This window comes from Pelophylax lessonae, assembly GCF_965119305.1.
Source record: "Pelophylax lessonae genome assembly, chromosome: 3".
Lineage (NCBI taxonomy): Eukaryota > Metazoa > Chordata > Amphibia > Anura > Ranidae > Pelophylax > Pelophylax lessonae.
In genome coordinates, this window is record NC_138770.1 from 443,835,798 (window position 1) to 443,852,056 (window position 16,259).

The window sequence follows — 16,259 nt, forward strand, 5'->3', positions numbered from 1 at the left end:
CTGAAAACTGTAGTTACTGTATTTTTATCCATTGAGAAAATGTATTTTCACAGTTTTTTACATTTTCATCATTGTCCATATAAATCTGAATAAAGAATTTGGTCAAAGGTAATATTTGAATGACCAAAGGCGACCCATGGCCATGGTTTGAGAGAGTCAAACAGTACATTTGTTTTGCCCAGATACAGTATGTTGAAAGGTATGGAACCTTAAGTCTGTTTGCTGTATTTGGGCCTTAAACCATCAAAAAGGCAATGGACTCCCGAATCCTTATGGTAAGTTACATGAAGCGCAGATTTTGTTAGATGCATCCATAAAAGGAATCATACATGAAATAGTATTTCACTTTCCTGGGTGTCGGTTTTCCAGTTGCACATTTCAAGATTTCTTTGTCTCTACTCATTATTAATTAGCTTCATAAAATGGAAATCAAGATGTCTTCATATGAGGATAAAATGTACAGTGCTGTGATATATTTTTTTCCACTGAATTTATTCTTTTATTGTTACGACAAATGGTTCAATAAAACAAAAACTTGATACAGTCAATAAAAAAGAGGCATTCTCTTCCTTATGTAAAGGTTTCTTTAACAGGGTCTATATCAGTATATTGCCGAAAGGTTTTCCTTAAAGTGGAACTTCATTCTCTCAATCAATGTTGACTATTTTGAATCCTTAAACTGCTAGCATTAATAAATCGATAGGAAAGTATATCATATTTACTTTAAAACCAGAAAAACGTGCAGCGCTAATATCAATGAATGTGATTAAACAAATAACACATATAAATAGGTATAAATGTCCAATCATGTAAACCAAATGGAAATTAATCAAAAAAAGTCCATCAGGAAAATGAATGAATCCTATGTTGGATTCATTTCATCACACTACTCACTTGGGACTTTCATTTTCCTGATGGACTTTTTTTTGATTAATTTCCATTTGGTTTACATGATTGGACATTTATACCTATTTATATGTGTTATTTGTTTAATCACATTCATTGATATTAGCGCTGCACATTTTTATGTTTTTTACGTTTTTGGTCACTTTTTTGTCTAGTGATTGGTGCTAGCGGCTTTTTTCATTTTATTTGTTAGCGCAGTCCTCTTTTGCCTTTTTATTTACTATCATATTTACTAGTTTTAAGGTTTGTTACATTTCTTTAGTTACTTCCTGGTTTCCATGCCTAGGCAACTTATGTCATACATCCCAGAAATCTTCAGGAGGTGAGGAGGGGCTTTCTCAGCTAAGCACATCCTTCTATCTGCATACCTGAGCTAAGGGCAGATGGATCCCAGGAAGTAAATTCTGCATGAATAATCAGCCCTTACTCAAGATGGCCATGGCCAGAAATGCTAGGTTGTTTTTGTAAATGATTTCTCAGCAAAATAAAGCATGGAGACATGGATAGATGGGGGAGTTTGCTTCTAATAATAAAAATGAATTAAATAGCGCTTTTGGTTTGTGGTGCTCAGATACAGTGTAGTTCTGCTTTAAAGCAGTTGTATACCCCGCTTGCTGATTTTTACCCACAGGTAAGCCCATAATAAGGCTTACCTGTAAGCCTATATATAATAAGGCTTATCTGTAGGTAAAATTAATATCTCCTAAACCTACACGGTTTAGGAGATATTTACCCTTCATGCAGCTGCTGTCATCAGTGGCGCATGCGATCTAAAGGTCTGGCGTATTGTGCCGAAACTTCAGAGCTCCTTGCTGGAACAGAGGGTGACAACATTGCGGCTCAGGCCACTCACAGCGCCGGAGCCCGCAAACCCAGAAGAAATGTCGGGGGAACATGTCAGCCCCCTCAGCGGTGACCAGGTGCCACTGCCGGGGCTTCTTTCTAAGTTAAGTATTTCATAATGTGCTAGTATGCGATGCATGCTAGCATATTATGCTATTGTCTTGCAGGGTTTTTTTTTTTCAGCGGCTTACTACCGCTTCGCTTTAATGAATACTACTATGTGCATATTGTGACCTGTAATTCTTTACTGCCTGCCCAATCATTAGCCTGCTCATTGACAAAACTTAATGGCTGTCAGATTCCTAATTTTTCATAAATGGAAATCAAGCCAGGGTTCACAGACAATTTTGTGAGGAAGTGATGGGTTTTATCATATTGTCTTGAGTTAAAAGAAATACTGTAATGAGACTGAATGATTCTGTGTCCAGACCTGGAATGTTAGAACCAATATAGGACCTATGGATAGACAGGTCTATTCCCTTTATAGACCTGGAATGTTGAGAGCTTCTTGAAGAAGTCTGTTAGCAGACTCCGCGTAAGGATAGTAAAGCAGCTGAGTAACAAGGAGGGTGCAATACAGTGACCACAAATAAAGTAAATAAATACATCAGTAAATGTAAATCAGAAAATAACTATACTATCAAAAGGAATGCAGCAAGTCAAATAACATAGATATGCAAGATGTCTTGTCCTTTTGTGAAAACAGAATGAGGTACTGCCAATGAAGAGAATAATATACAGACTGACCAGTCTATGGAGATGAAGAGAGGGCAGAGTAAACACATTTGTATGCTACCATAGAGGATTCAATAAATCCACATTACTCAATCTGTTAAAATCTAGTTTGTACATACAGTTAGACACACTATAAAAAGGCATTGTTGAAACTGACACTTTCAGAACAGTGGCACATTTCTTATAAAATTTTTTTTTTTATGGTAGTGTTTGTGCATGTCAAGAATACCTGATAGATCATACTCTGAGGGTTCTTCCTGGACAAGTTATAACCATGGTACTAGGCCAGTGATGGGGAATCTTGGCACCCCAGATGTTTTGGAACTACATTTCCCATGATGCTCAACTACACTGCAGAGTTCAAGAGCATCATGGGAAATGTAGTTCCAAAACATCTGGGGTGCCAATGTTCGCCATCACTGTACTAGGCTCTGGCGAAGAACTGATACTTCAAGGTCTGAAGTTTGGCAAATAGCCTTTTGTTACCCTTATGATGACTGAAAATCATTTTCCAGTCTAGCCTGTCTGCACATTCCTGGATCTGATCCAGGATCCTTTTTATTAGATCTATAAGGGACATATGGCCTTCAACAACCCCATATTTTTAAAGATACACTATATTGTCAAAAGTATTGGGACACCTGCCTTTACACACACATGAACCTTGATGGCATCCAAGTCTTAGTCCATAGGGTTCAATATTGAGTTGGCCCACCCTTTGCAGCTATAACAGCTTTAACTATTTTGGAAAGGCTGTCCACAAGGTTTAGGAGTGTGTCTATGGCCCTTGCTTTGTGCACTGGCTCGTAGTCATGTTGAAACAGGAGGGGGCCACCCCCCAAACTGTTCCCAGAAAGTTGGGAGTATGAAATTGTCAAAAATCTCTTGGTATGCTGATGCCTTAAGAGTTCCCTTTAATGGAACTGAGGGGTCAAGCCCAACCCCTGTAAAATAACCCCACACCATAATCCCCCCTGCACCAAATGATTTGGACCAGTGCACAAAGTATGGTTCATTAGGACATAGATGAGCTAGTTTGGGGTGGAGGAACTTGACTGGCCTCCGCGGAGTCCTGACCTCAACCCGATAGAACACCTTAGGGATGAATTCGAGTGGAGACTGCAAGCCAGGCCTTTTCATCCAACCAGTGTTCAATTTGGCAGCAAATTTCAATTTAGTTTTAGTCTTAGTCTTAGGACTAAAATGGCATTTTAGTTGTAGTCCCATTTTAGTCTTCTGCAAGTGTTTTAGTTTTAGTGGCATTTAGTCGACTAAAACTCCAGAACATTTTAGTCGACTAAAACATCTTACATTTTAGTCGACTAAAACATCTTACATTTTAGTCGACTAAAACGTTCTACATTTTAGTCGACTAAAACTCATTTTAGTCATCTAAATGGTCATGGTCAGCTCAGAGAGTAGGCCTGTAATGCTGCTGCCTGCAGTCAGTGCAGTGAGTGCACACAGTGCTGCTCAGAGTGCTGGATGGGGGTCTCAGGTTTAAGGGTGGTTTATGGTCTGACTCTGAACTGAAGTTGTTGAACAGGATGGGCCGGGCAGGCCTCAGCGGCCTATATGCACGCACACAGTCCTGGATGGATGGCGGAATCGGATGCCAGTGGTGACTGGTGAGTGGTCTGAGGGGACTCAGGGAGGCAGTAATAGCTGGCCTGGCTGTTAACTCACAGTGGGTGCTCTGCTCTGGATGTGGTGGCCAGGTGTCAGTGCCGTGTGATGAGTCGGGCCTGGCGCGTCTGGCTGTAGTGCTGCAGCTGCAGTGCTCTGGTGAGGTCAGGTGACTGGTCTCGAGTCGACTCTCTTGTAGTAGTCCACTCCTCACGTTGGACATCACGGGGCACGCCACGCCAGACGCCACACAGGCGGAGCTCCGTGAAAACCGGAAGTTGGGTAAACGTCCCTGCCTCACATTCTCGTTTAGTTTTAGTTCGTTAACGAAAACGGATTTGATTTTTGTCATAGTTGTCGTCATTTGACGAAAATGTGCTATACTTTGCATCTCGTTTTCGTCAGTTGAAAAATGCTGGTGGCGAAATCGGTGACGAAAACGTTTCAGTTTTTTATTTAGTTTTAGTTATAGTCTTATGACTAAAATGCCGTTTTAGTCCTATTTTAGTCTTAAGACTAAAATGTCATTTTAGTTTTAGTCGTATTTTAGTCATCCAAATTGTTTCAGTTTTATTCGTATTTTAGTTAAATAAAATTGTGTTAATTTAGTCGACGAAAATGTTTTAGTCAGTTTTAGTCGACGAAATTAACACTGCATCCAATATCAGTGCCTGACTTCACAAATGCACTTTTGGAAGAATGGTCAAACATTCCCATAGACAAACTTCTAAACCTTGTGGACAGCCTTCCTAGACGAGTTGAAGCTCTTATAGCTGCAAAGGGCAACTCAATATTGAACCCTACAGACTAAGACTGGGATGCCATTAAAGTTAATGTGCGTGTAAAGGCAGGTGTCCCAATACTTTTGACAATATAGTGTATCTGGCTTGGATCCAGAATCTCATCCTCTTTGTATAGCTAATCATTGTCTACCCAATGAGATACTGGAGCAATAGGATTTTTCTGTTTTTACCAGCTGGTCAAGTAAATATAGTGCCCTGGATAGAAGAAGGGGATGTCAACTGGTGTGTCTTGCTTTAAACTTTGCATCAGTGGTCAGCTCTTTTCCCCATGTAAATATTTACTGTTTAATGTTCTCTTGTTTTTAGAAATGCAAGATACATTTGGTTAGCAATATGTTAATCTGTAAGCAGCAAAAATTGTTACACTTGCATGACACATCCCAGCTTGTGCAAAGTGTGGTTAGAGTCTTGCCTGGCTGGAGAATAAAGCAAATGAACTGTGATTTATGATTTAGTAATACGGTATGTGTCATACACTACAGCAAGCAATACGCATAACCTTTAAATTGCTATATCTTTGTGGAACATCATGTGAACTCTAGGATAATGACTCATTGAAAATAGTTTCATTTAATTCAGGTAATCAACATCTGAGCAAAAGAGAAACAATGAAGCCTGGTGGAGGGGCTATAATGGTGTGAGTGTGGGTTGGATGTGCTGTCTGAACAGTTTGTAACCCCTGGGGGAACAATGAATGCCAAATTGTGTCAAAATGTTGGGACTTCATAACATGGTTGTTTGTCAACAGGCTTGTTCAAATCAAAGAATTTACACATTTATAAGGGCATTATAGGTTAAATTCCTGAACCTTCATTATCCTGCTTAAATCCATTTAAATGAAACCCAAAGAACTTCAGTGCAATCACTCAAAGAGAGAGAGTATAGTACTATCACTATATATCAAAATGTGATTTGTAATAAAACCACTCCAAAATGAAACTAATAACAAAACAACTCAACCTAAAAAATCTATTTTCTCAATATCAGAAATGAGACTAGTGTAACTACTGTAGCTGCTTACACCTCTTGCGTTCCCATAAGTGTACAGCTGTCATGGCTCCCCGGATACCTGGTGGCTTCCATGTTCCAAATCTTTAGCCTCTTGATTGGCTGAGACGCAGAACCGGAAGTGACGCAATAACGAATTAGGATTCGTTCAAGTCAAAAGTTCGGTGCCCTGTGCTCCGAGCACAACGTAAAGCAAGCCAATTAGAGCCTCATGCTCTAATCATGTGCTTGTAAACCACTTCTGGACCAGAAGAATTTCCCTTTTAATAACCAGGCAATTTTTTGCGATTATGCACTGCGTTACTTTAACAGACAATTGCGCGGTCATGTGACGCTGTACCCAAATAAAATTGATGTCCTTTTTTCCCACAAATAGAGCTTTCTTTTGGTTGTATTTGATTACCTGTGCGATTTTTATTTTTTACGCTATAAACAAAAACGAGTGACAATTCTGAAAAAAAAAAACAAAAAAAAAAAACAATATATTTTACTTTCTGCTATAAAACATTCCCCCCAAATGATTTTTTTATAATTTTAGACCAATTTGTATTCTGCCACATATTTTTGGTAAAAAAAAAACCCAATAAGCGTATTTTGATTGGTTTGTGCAAAAGTTTTTCTGTCTACAAACTAGGGAAAGATTTATGTAATTTAAATTTTTTTTTACTAGTAATTGCGGCAATAAACGATTTTTAGCAGGACTGCGACATTGTGGCGGGCAGATCGGACACCTAACTGACATTTTTTACACTTTTGGGGGGACCAGTGACATTACTACAGTAATCAGTGTTTAAAATATGCAATGTTACTGTAATAAAGACACTTGCAGTGAAGGGGTTAAGCCAGGGGCGATCAAAGGGTTAAATGTGAGCCTAGGGGGTGTTTTCCAACTGTGGGTGGGATAGACTTGTGAAATCAACAGAAAGACCTGTGTTTCTAAATAGGAGGAACACAGGAGCTCTACTTTGATTCATGAGAGAACAACGGTCTGCTGTGTTTACAACAGCAGACCGCCGTTCTCTCTTCACGGGGAGCGATCGCAAGTGCCTTGCGGCAATCGCAGCCGACGGCCCCATAGATCGGCTTCCCCGCTGGCAAGTGGGCATGTGCACGCTCCCCCAGGATTGTTCCCGCGGACTGCCGAACAGGTACGGTGATTCGCGGAATCCTGCCGCTGTATAACTGCGGCGGCTGGTTGGTAAGTGGTAATAGAAGTCTATTAGCCCGGTGCCCCGCACAGTGCACTGCACGCACATAGTCATATTATCATTTATATAAAAATAAATTGTTCTAACATTTTTTAAGTTTAAGTGCCGGTTCACATTTGTGCGATGCGGGAACACTGCAAATATGTAGCGTGAGCATCCGCACCTCTGGCAGTTCACACTGCCATATGCGATATGCAGGGGGTGTCAATTAAAAGTTAACGAAACCCCCAGTTGCGTTCGCATATCGCAGTGCGATCTGCAAGTTTGCACAGAATCGGATCGCACTAGTGTGAACCACTATGCGATCCGATTCTGCTGTGGATAAAAAAAGCCTCATGTGCGAGTTTAGTGTGGATGCGGTGCGAATTCAGCCATACAAAGTGTATGGCTGAAATTTGCACCGCACATGAGATCGCATGTAATTTAGGAGCAGTGCGTTCCGAATTACATGCGATCTCCAAGATCGCACTAATGTGAACCGGGGCAATGATGTTAAAACATGTTAGTTATATTATCATTTATTTCGCTCTATGAATTGCTTTGCTATTGGTCAAAACTTTAGGGGGGGGCACCCCTGCACCCCTTATGGACCAACCTCCACTGTTCCAAACAGTGCTTCACAGTATAGCAATAGAGGAATTATGTCATATACTAAACTCAATATTCCAAAAAACAACATCAAAGTGCAGGATGTAAATAAACGAATAATAAAATAAATTAACAAACAATAAAAAGAAAGTGTCAAGTGTCCATGTAATATTTCAATCATTCCTATTCATGATATTCTGTTCATTCAATGACAGTGATGCCAGATAATTCTAACTTGCTGCCTTTTTTATTCCTTTTTTCACCACGTGCATATATCCTGTCACCAGCATACATATGCTCTCACCTAAATAATTGACCCAATATTAGGTCCCATGTGCTTGCCACTTAAAGTGGGGTCTTCTATGCCACAGCTATAATACACTATATAGTGCTCCCCATATAGAAAACAGTATTTTTTTATTAAAATGCATTATGCTTAACTTATAATGTGCATTGACACTGGTGCACATCAGTATGCAGGCAAACAATATTGACAAAATGGCTGACGGCACACTTCTGGGTTTGCGGTGTGATGTCACCGGCTCCTCCCAAACGCATTTTTTCTGCAAATCACATGACTTCATTAGTCTTTAAAGCGGAGTTCTGGGCACAAAATCGATATTTTTTTTTTTTGTGCCCCTCCGCTAGTTAGACATCACCTGAAAAGGAATTGGATAGTTAGGTTTTTTTTTTTGTTTACTCACCTTGTAAATGAAGATCGTAAATACTCACCTCAGAGTACTTCCTCCCTCAGCGCCGCGGCTCCGCTGTCACTTCCTGTCTCGCGATGATTCCTGGGAGCTGAACGTCATCGCTCCCAGGAATCAATGCGACGGCACCGGCCCCGCTCGTCACTTCCGGGCGACGCACCGGAAGTGACGAGAGGGGCCGGTGCGGGCGCATTCTGGGACAAGAAGACGCGGAAGAAGACACAGAAGAGGACCGCGCCGGCTTCAGCTGCCCACAAGAGAGATGGAAACGCTGTGGAAGACATTTTATAAGTAAGTATTTCTTCTAAAAGGTAAGTGCGAACCGGGACAGATCAGAGGCTAGCCATTGTGGAATGTACTAGCCCTGACTGTCCCGGGGGTATGTTCAGTGAAAAATGACTTCTGTCCCCGGAACTCCGCTTTAATGACTTCATCGGACTTAAATAACTGTTTAGAATGTAGTTTTAAATCAATTTAAATGATGTGGTGTGATGTGAAGCAGGCTACCCAAGGTAAAAAGTCAGCAATGTATACAGAACTGGACACAAATACTTCATTATTGCTGTCAGGTCAGCAATTACAGAATTAATTTTACTGAAGTTTTTGCCAATAATATAGGTATTACTAGTTCATATATGTAACATTAGTTAGAGGAGGCGTGCCTGATGTAGCCATACGGCCTTTATTTTGTTTGAAATGGCAAACATCCCGTATCTATAAAGGCCCCTAACCTTTAAAGATATACCTACATACCTAGATTAGAATGTTTTCATAATCGAATATCTGCAGACCATTCCTGGCAGCCATTGTTTTGTAAAGTACCACCCATATGCCATTCCCTGCCGAAGTTTAATATTGCCCATCTCCTCCAAATGTTGTGTTGCGGATGATAATTATGACTGACAAGCAGATTCTCTCTTGGCAATGCTGCGGTAGAGCAATGTGTAGGCGCAGAACAGAACTATAACACATGTTAAGCGCAAAGCATACAATAATGGCTTTAGCGATGCTTTGCTATGTGTTTGTATAGAGTGTGCTGCCAAAAGAGACAACCCTAACTTATTGGCTCCTGTACAACGTAGGAGGCAGAAAAGATGCCTGGATGCTGGCCAAAAAACCCCATCCTTTATAGATGCATGCATCGATGGTGTGAATGTTTTTAACAAGGACTGGTCCAACCTGGATGAAATCCCTGCTTGGGTACCCTTCTTTGCTTACACAGGGAGTCTGTTTACAGATTATAATGTTATTAAAAATGACCTCTTGACTGCAGTCAGTCGCTTCTGTAGTTTTCAGAAATGACAAAAAAAAATAATATATATCGTTTTCTTACAATATGACAGCCTCGCCCCATACATTGTCTTTGTGCAGAGTACCCTTAGAAATACAATTGCCCCCCTCCTTCCCCAGGATTGGTCTTTAGTGCAAGTAAAATACTCCCATCATTGGTGCTCAGGGGTTTTACTTACCTCAGTACTTGCTCCCATGATGCTCCCTTTCTCCCACACTGCTGCATTGGAATTTTATTTTATGTGCTGAAGGAGGGGATCACTGTGTCTGACAGAGGAAACATAAATGTGGAGAGCAGGCCACCACAGGTGCTTGGGGGGGTTAGATATCAATATTTCCCCCATACTATGCCCCAGGTCCTGCTGCCGGCAGAATCCTGACATTTCTGCTGCCACCATCAAGTTAATGCCAGCTTTGGCACACATAATACACATTGTCGACCCTGTTCTAAGGTCTTTACTCTTCTTATAGGCTCTGCAGCTTTTCACAATGCAACACTCACTCGCTATGATGAGTGTCATAAAAATAGGCCCTACCATTTAGAGCAGGGGTCTCCAAACTATGGCCCTCCAGTTGTTCAGAAACTACAATTCCCATCATGCCTAGTCATGTCTGTGAATGTCAGAGTATTACAATGCCTCATGGGATGCGTAGTTCCGCAACAGCTGGAGGGCCGTAGTTTGGAGATCCCTGATTTAGAGCATGGGTGTCCAACCTGCGGCCCTCCAGCTGTTGCAGAACGACAAACCCCATCATGCCTCTGCCATTGGGAGTCATGTTTGCAACTGTCAGCCTTGCAATGCCTCATGGGACTTGAAGTTCCGCAACAGCTGGAGGGCCGCAGGCTGGACAGCCATGATTTAGAGACTATGGACGTGGTAAAACAAGCAACAGTTTTTATTTTTTTTTTCCAGAACAGAGAATGGTATGGGTCTAAATAATATTTTGATTATTCTGAATGGTGCGTTATGGTAATACCTGGTAACATTGCATGTGTGTTATAGTGTCATTTGTTGTGTGCAGTAGCAGCCAATGCACAATGCACCCCAAAGAACATGGTTGCAGTGTATGGTGTTTAAAAAAAAATGAGGCATCTGTCTGATTTTTTATGCTCTAAGGCAGTGATGGTGAACCTTGGCACCCCAGATGTTTTGGAACTACATTTCCCATGATGCTCAAGTACACTGCATCATGGGAAATGTAGTTCCAAAACATCTGGGGTGCCAAGGTTCCCCATCACTGGTCTAAGGTGTGCTGCTAGCCTATTAAAAACGAATAGGCTGCCTTACCGCAGCACGTCCTAATGCATTATATTGTCTTGCATTAAAGCAGATGCTTTTATGAAATAATAAGCTAAGGCCCATCTCTAAACAAAACTGACTTTAGGTTAAATGATGAATTCCATAACAATGCAAAAGCAAAAATACAGCAAATGACTATTTTGGCTTATTGCTGAAAGTTTATTAGGGTTGTTCTGGCTCATGTCTTACACCCTAGGAAGGAAATTAATGGCTAGCTGTTGTTTATAAAGCCATTTCCTTCACTGTGTTGAATATTGCACTACGTACCTTCAGTATCAGCATCATTATTCCTTTTTCCATTTAGGTCACAGAAGGAGTTGAGCAATCTTCCACTAACTCTATTCTGGGGAAATGCTGATGCAAAACGCTTTTTCACAATGTGTTTTAAAAATACACTTGGATGACGCTTTTAGATAGCTGCTTTAAATATACATCCTGATTACTTTAACTTTCTACATTCTATCACCATTGCATATGTAATTAAGAGCAGTATGGTTCCCTTCTATTATTATTAATATTATTTATTTTTTATTTATTTTTGCTGGATAAAGACACCTTTCTTGACAGTCATTTAACCACTTCTGGACCAGAAAGATTTGCCCCCTTAATGACCAGGCCATTTTTTGTGATTCGGCACAGCGTTAACCGCTTGCTGACTGCTCACAGTATATTTACTGCGGCGGTCAGCCCCTCACAGGCAGAGTGACGTTAATTAACGTCACTAGCCTGGGAGGGTCTGGGGAGCGAGCGTGCGCCGCCGGAGGCGCGCTCCCGCGCGGTCACGGACCCCCCCGCGCGTGTGACCGGCGGACCCGATGTCCGCCGGTCACTCGGCGATCGTCGGGGGAGAGGGAGAAAGTCAGGCGGCTTGTGTAAACAAGCCACCTGTCATTCTCCTCGGTGTAAAAACACTGATCACACGGTTCTACTATGTAGAACCGTTGATCAGTGTCCTTACACCTCAAGTCACAGCCAATCACAGTAAGAATCACGCCCCTAGGGACACACACAGCCCCTCCCTCTTAAATAAAGTTAACCCCTTCGCTACCAGTGTATTTTTATAGTAACAGTGCATATTTATAGCACTGATTACTGTAGAAATGTCACTGGTAACCCCAAAAGTGTCAAAAATGTCAGTCAAGGGTCCGATCTGTCCGCCCCAATGTCACAGTACCGCAAAAAAAATCGCAGATCGCCGCCATTACGCGTTAAAAAAAACAACAAAAATGACAAAAATCTTTCCCTTTGTTAGTAAACGCGATAACTTTTGCGCAAACCAATCGCTTTTTGCGATTTTTTTACCAAACATATGTAGCATAAAACAAATTGGCCGAAAATGTTAAAAAATTTAGATTTTTAAATTTTTTTGGGGGGGGAATTTCATATAAAAAAATGTGAAAAATATTGTTATTTTTGCAAAATTTACGCTCTTTTTTTTGTTTATAGCGCAAAAAGTAAAAAGCGCACAGGTGATCAAATACCACCAAAAGAAAGCTCTGTTTGTGGGGAAAAAAAGACGTCAAATTTGTTGAGGTACAGCGTCGCACGACCGCGCAATTGTCCGTTAAAGTCACGCAGTGCCGAATCGCAAAATACCCCCTGGTCGTTTAGCAGCCAAATCCTCCGGGGCTTAAGTGGTTCATTTAACAGACAATTGCGTGGTCGTGCGACACTGTACCTAAATAAAATTGATGTCCTTTTTTTTCCACAATAGAGCTTTCTTTTGGTGGTATTTGATCACCTCTGGATTTTATTTTTTGCGCTATAAACAAAAAAAGTGCGACAATTCTGAAAAAAAATAAACAATATTTTTTACATTCTGCTTTATAACATTCCCAAAAAAAAAAAAAATAAATAAACAAATTAAAAATCTAATTTTTTTTAACATTGTAGGCCAATTTGTTTTCTGTTACATATTTTTGTTAAAAAAATCGCAATAAGCGTATTTTGATTGGTTTGCGCAAAAGTTATCGCATCTACAAACTATGGGAAAGATTTATGTCATTTTCATTGTTTTTTTTTAACTAGTAATGGCGGCAATCTGGGACTTTTAGCGGCACTGCGAGATTGCCGCAGACAGATCAGACCCCTAACTGACATTTTTGACACTTTTGGGGGGACCAATGACATTACTACAGTAATCAGTGCTAAAAATATGCACTGTTACTAAAATAATGACACTGGCAGGGAAGGGGTTAACTCAGTGGGTGATCAAGGGGAGTGCTTCTAACTGTATGGGGGTTGGGCTTTTGAAATGATCACAGAGACCTGTGATCCTATATAGAAGGATCCCAGGTGCTCTGTGATCATTCTAGAGAGAAGAACGGTCAGCTGTGTTTACAATAGCTCATGGTCCTTCTCTGTCAGTGGGGAGCGATTGTGGGTGGCCAGCGGCAATCGGAGCTGCCGTCCCCTTGCATCAGAGTCCCCGCTGCCAAATGTGGGCAGAAGTGAGCCGCCGCCACTGCGTGCTCGCCCCCTAGCAGCAGGCGCGCGACCGAGGGCTACATCAGTTCACGCAGGAGGGGCTGCCTGCCGCAGTATATCCGGAACAGGTTAAAGTGATTGTAAAGTCTCATTTTTTTTTTTTTTAATAACAAACATATTATACTTACCTCCTCTGTGCAATTGGTTTTGCACAGGGCAGCCCGGATCCTCCTATTCTCGGGTCCCTTGTTGCTGCTCCTGGCCCCTCCCTCCTCACGAGTGCCCCCACAGCAAGCAGCTTGCTATGGGGGCACCCGAGCCAAGCTGCAGCTCCGTGTGTCCATTCAGACACGGAGCTGTTGTTTAGCTCCACCCCCTATCTCTCCTGATTGGCTCACTGATTTTGATTGACAGCCATGGGAGCGGAAAGGGAGGGAGAGTCCCAGAGGGACTTGTGGACTTCGCTGGACAGAGATGGGGCACAGGTAAATATTAGTGCTGGGGAGCCTGCTACACACAGAAGGCTTTTTATCTTAATGCATAGAATGCATTAGGATAAAAAAGCTTCCTGACTTTACAACTCCTTTAACTGTGAATGAAATACGATGAAATGGTAATATGACCTAAAGTGAACCTGTTGGTTTGATCGACGTTAATGAACAACTCTACTGTCAAAGTACAGGCACCTTGTGAAAGTTGCAAATATGGTAGTTTATTCAGTTTAAACAGTATTGGTTTAAAGTACAACCCTACTTCTGCATGTATAACTTTTTTATTTGCAATCTGCCAGTGTTGGAAGGTTTCGATGCCTAGAGGGAGTATTGACATCACCCCCTCTTTTATGTGTTTGGCCTCTAGTTCTGAGCACTGATCATGGAACGAGGACGCATATTCTTCCATAACCTGAAGCAGCAGAGATTTTATACTGGCAGCAACAAAGGAAGAAACAGTAGCAAACCACTGAAGAGGTGGGCATCCTGGTGACAGGGGGGTTAGAGGGGAGAGGGGCTTTACACACACTGTTATGGGGCCCTTAACGGTTAGGTAAAGGTGTTTCTTTAGAAATGTAGCCACACAACCTTTGTTAGATTTATATTGCTGCATCTCCAATAAGAAGATTTTACTTGGCTCCCTGGCCCAGATACATGATTAGAATTCTCACCAAAGTTTGGGAAATACTGCCTTTGACAGTTGTCATCATTGGGAGATAATCTCACTATTTCCAGTGACTCCCTAAAAAATTTGGATATCCTTTTTTTTTTCTGTCTTGATGACCATGGGACACAAAGTACACAAAATGAGGTGTAGATCTCCACAATAGAGTTCAAAGAAATCTGTAAAAGCATAACAAAGGATCTAATTCTTCTCCGCTATAGCTAAAACTACAGAAAGCTGTGGCTGGAATTATACTTTAAGCCTCAGATCTATTTATGTGTGTCAGTGGGGTCCCTGGATCTTGAATGTATACTATACATGAGAGTTGAGCCTTTTTAAAGTGGAGCTCAAGTTTCCCCCCAGAAAATGTAAAATCAGCAGCTACAAATACCGTAGTTGCTGACTTTTATTATGAGGACACTTACCTGTCCAGGAATCCAGCGATGTCCGCACTCGAACCGATTCTTTAATCGGCTTCGGATGCAGGCGCTGGCATCTTACATTAGAGAAACCGACAGTGAAGCTTTCCAGCTTCACAGCTGGTTTCCTACTGCGCATGGGTGAGCCACGCTTTGTGAATGGTCCTGCGGTCTTCTGGGACCTGTGTGTGTCCCAGAAGGCTGCGGGGGGAGTAGAAGGGGGCAGAACATTCTCGTAGATCATTCTAGCGATCTGACCCAGAAGTAGGAGCGGGTACCTTTCAAAACCAGGTACCCACTCCCCCCCAAAAAGCGCCAAATGTGACAGTGGATTGGGGGGAGGGTGTAAACAAGTGCAACTTCCCCTTTTGGGTGAAGTTCCGCTTTGAAATGTAAAAAATCCGCGCTTAGGATAATTTTAGATTTCTAGTATTTGATGTTGGCTGCAGCCTACCTTTATACTATATTCCTAAGAATATAGTGAAAATGAAGGAAAAAGAAGGGGGAAGGTGTATGGCGCTGCCAAAAAGTGCTGATGTTTCTGTATGTCCAAAAATAGGTGTTAAAAGTATATACAATATAAATCACCACTATAAATAAAGTGTCCAGTGCATCGTATGTGTATTCCTAATAAATATGTGCAATACTGTAGGATAATTCAACTCTGTAGATGATAAATATTTGTGCTAAACTGTGAGGAAAGGTGGATACAAAATTGGTGTGAATTGGTGTGTATACAGTATGGTAAGAAAAAAAATATAAAATGTATGAAATATACAAAATATAAAAAAATAAAAAAATAAAAAAATTATTAAAAAATATATTAATAAAAATAAAAAAAGTTGGATCCACTTAAATCTACAGCCTTATAATCGTAAAATACAAAGCATCAAGTATGGCATAAATAAGGTGCACAGTAGGTATATAAATATTATGGCAGCAATAGTACAAGAATAAATAAGTCCGTAGCACCTAAGAAAGGCAAATAGTCCCACAATGCTAAAAAAACTTTTCCTAAAAAACAGGGCAAAAAGGTGACTTGAGTGCAGGTGTTCTGATGATAAATATTAAAGGTGCTCAGGTATATGGTGACCATTCAGTGCTCCCCGCACCCCTTGGACCGCACTCACCAGAGCTATATACCCCTGCAGGGGTATCAGGCCTTGAATCTATAATCCTGGGTCTCCTCCACTGACCATCAAAGTGGTTGGGTGGTCCAATTATCTGCCCGAATCTTGTA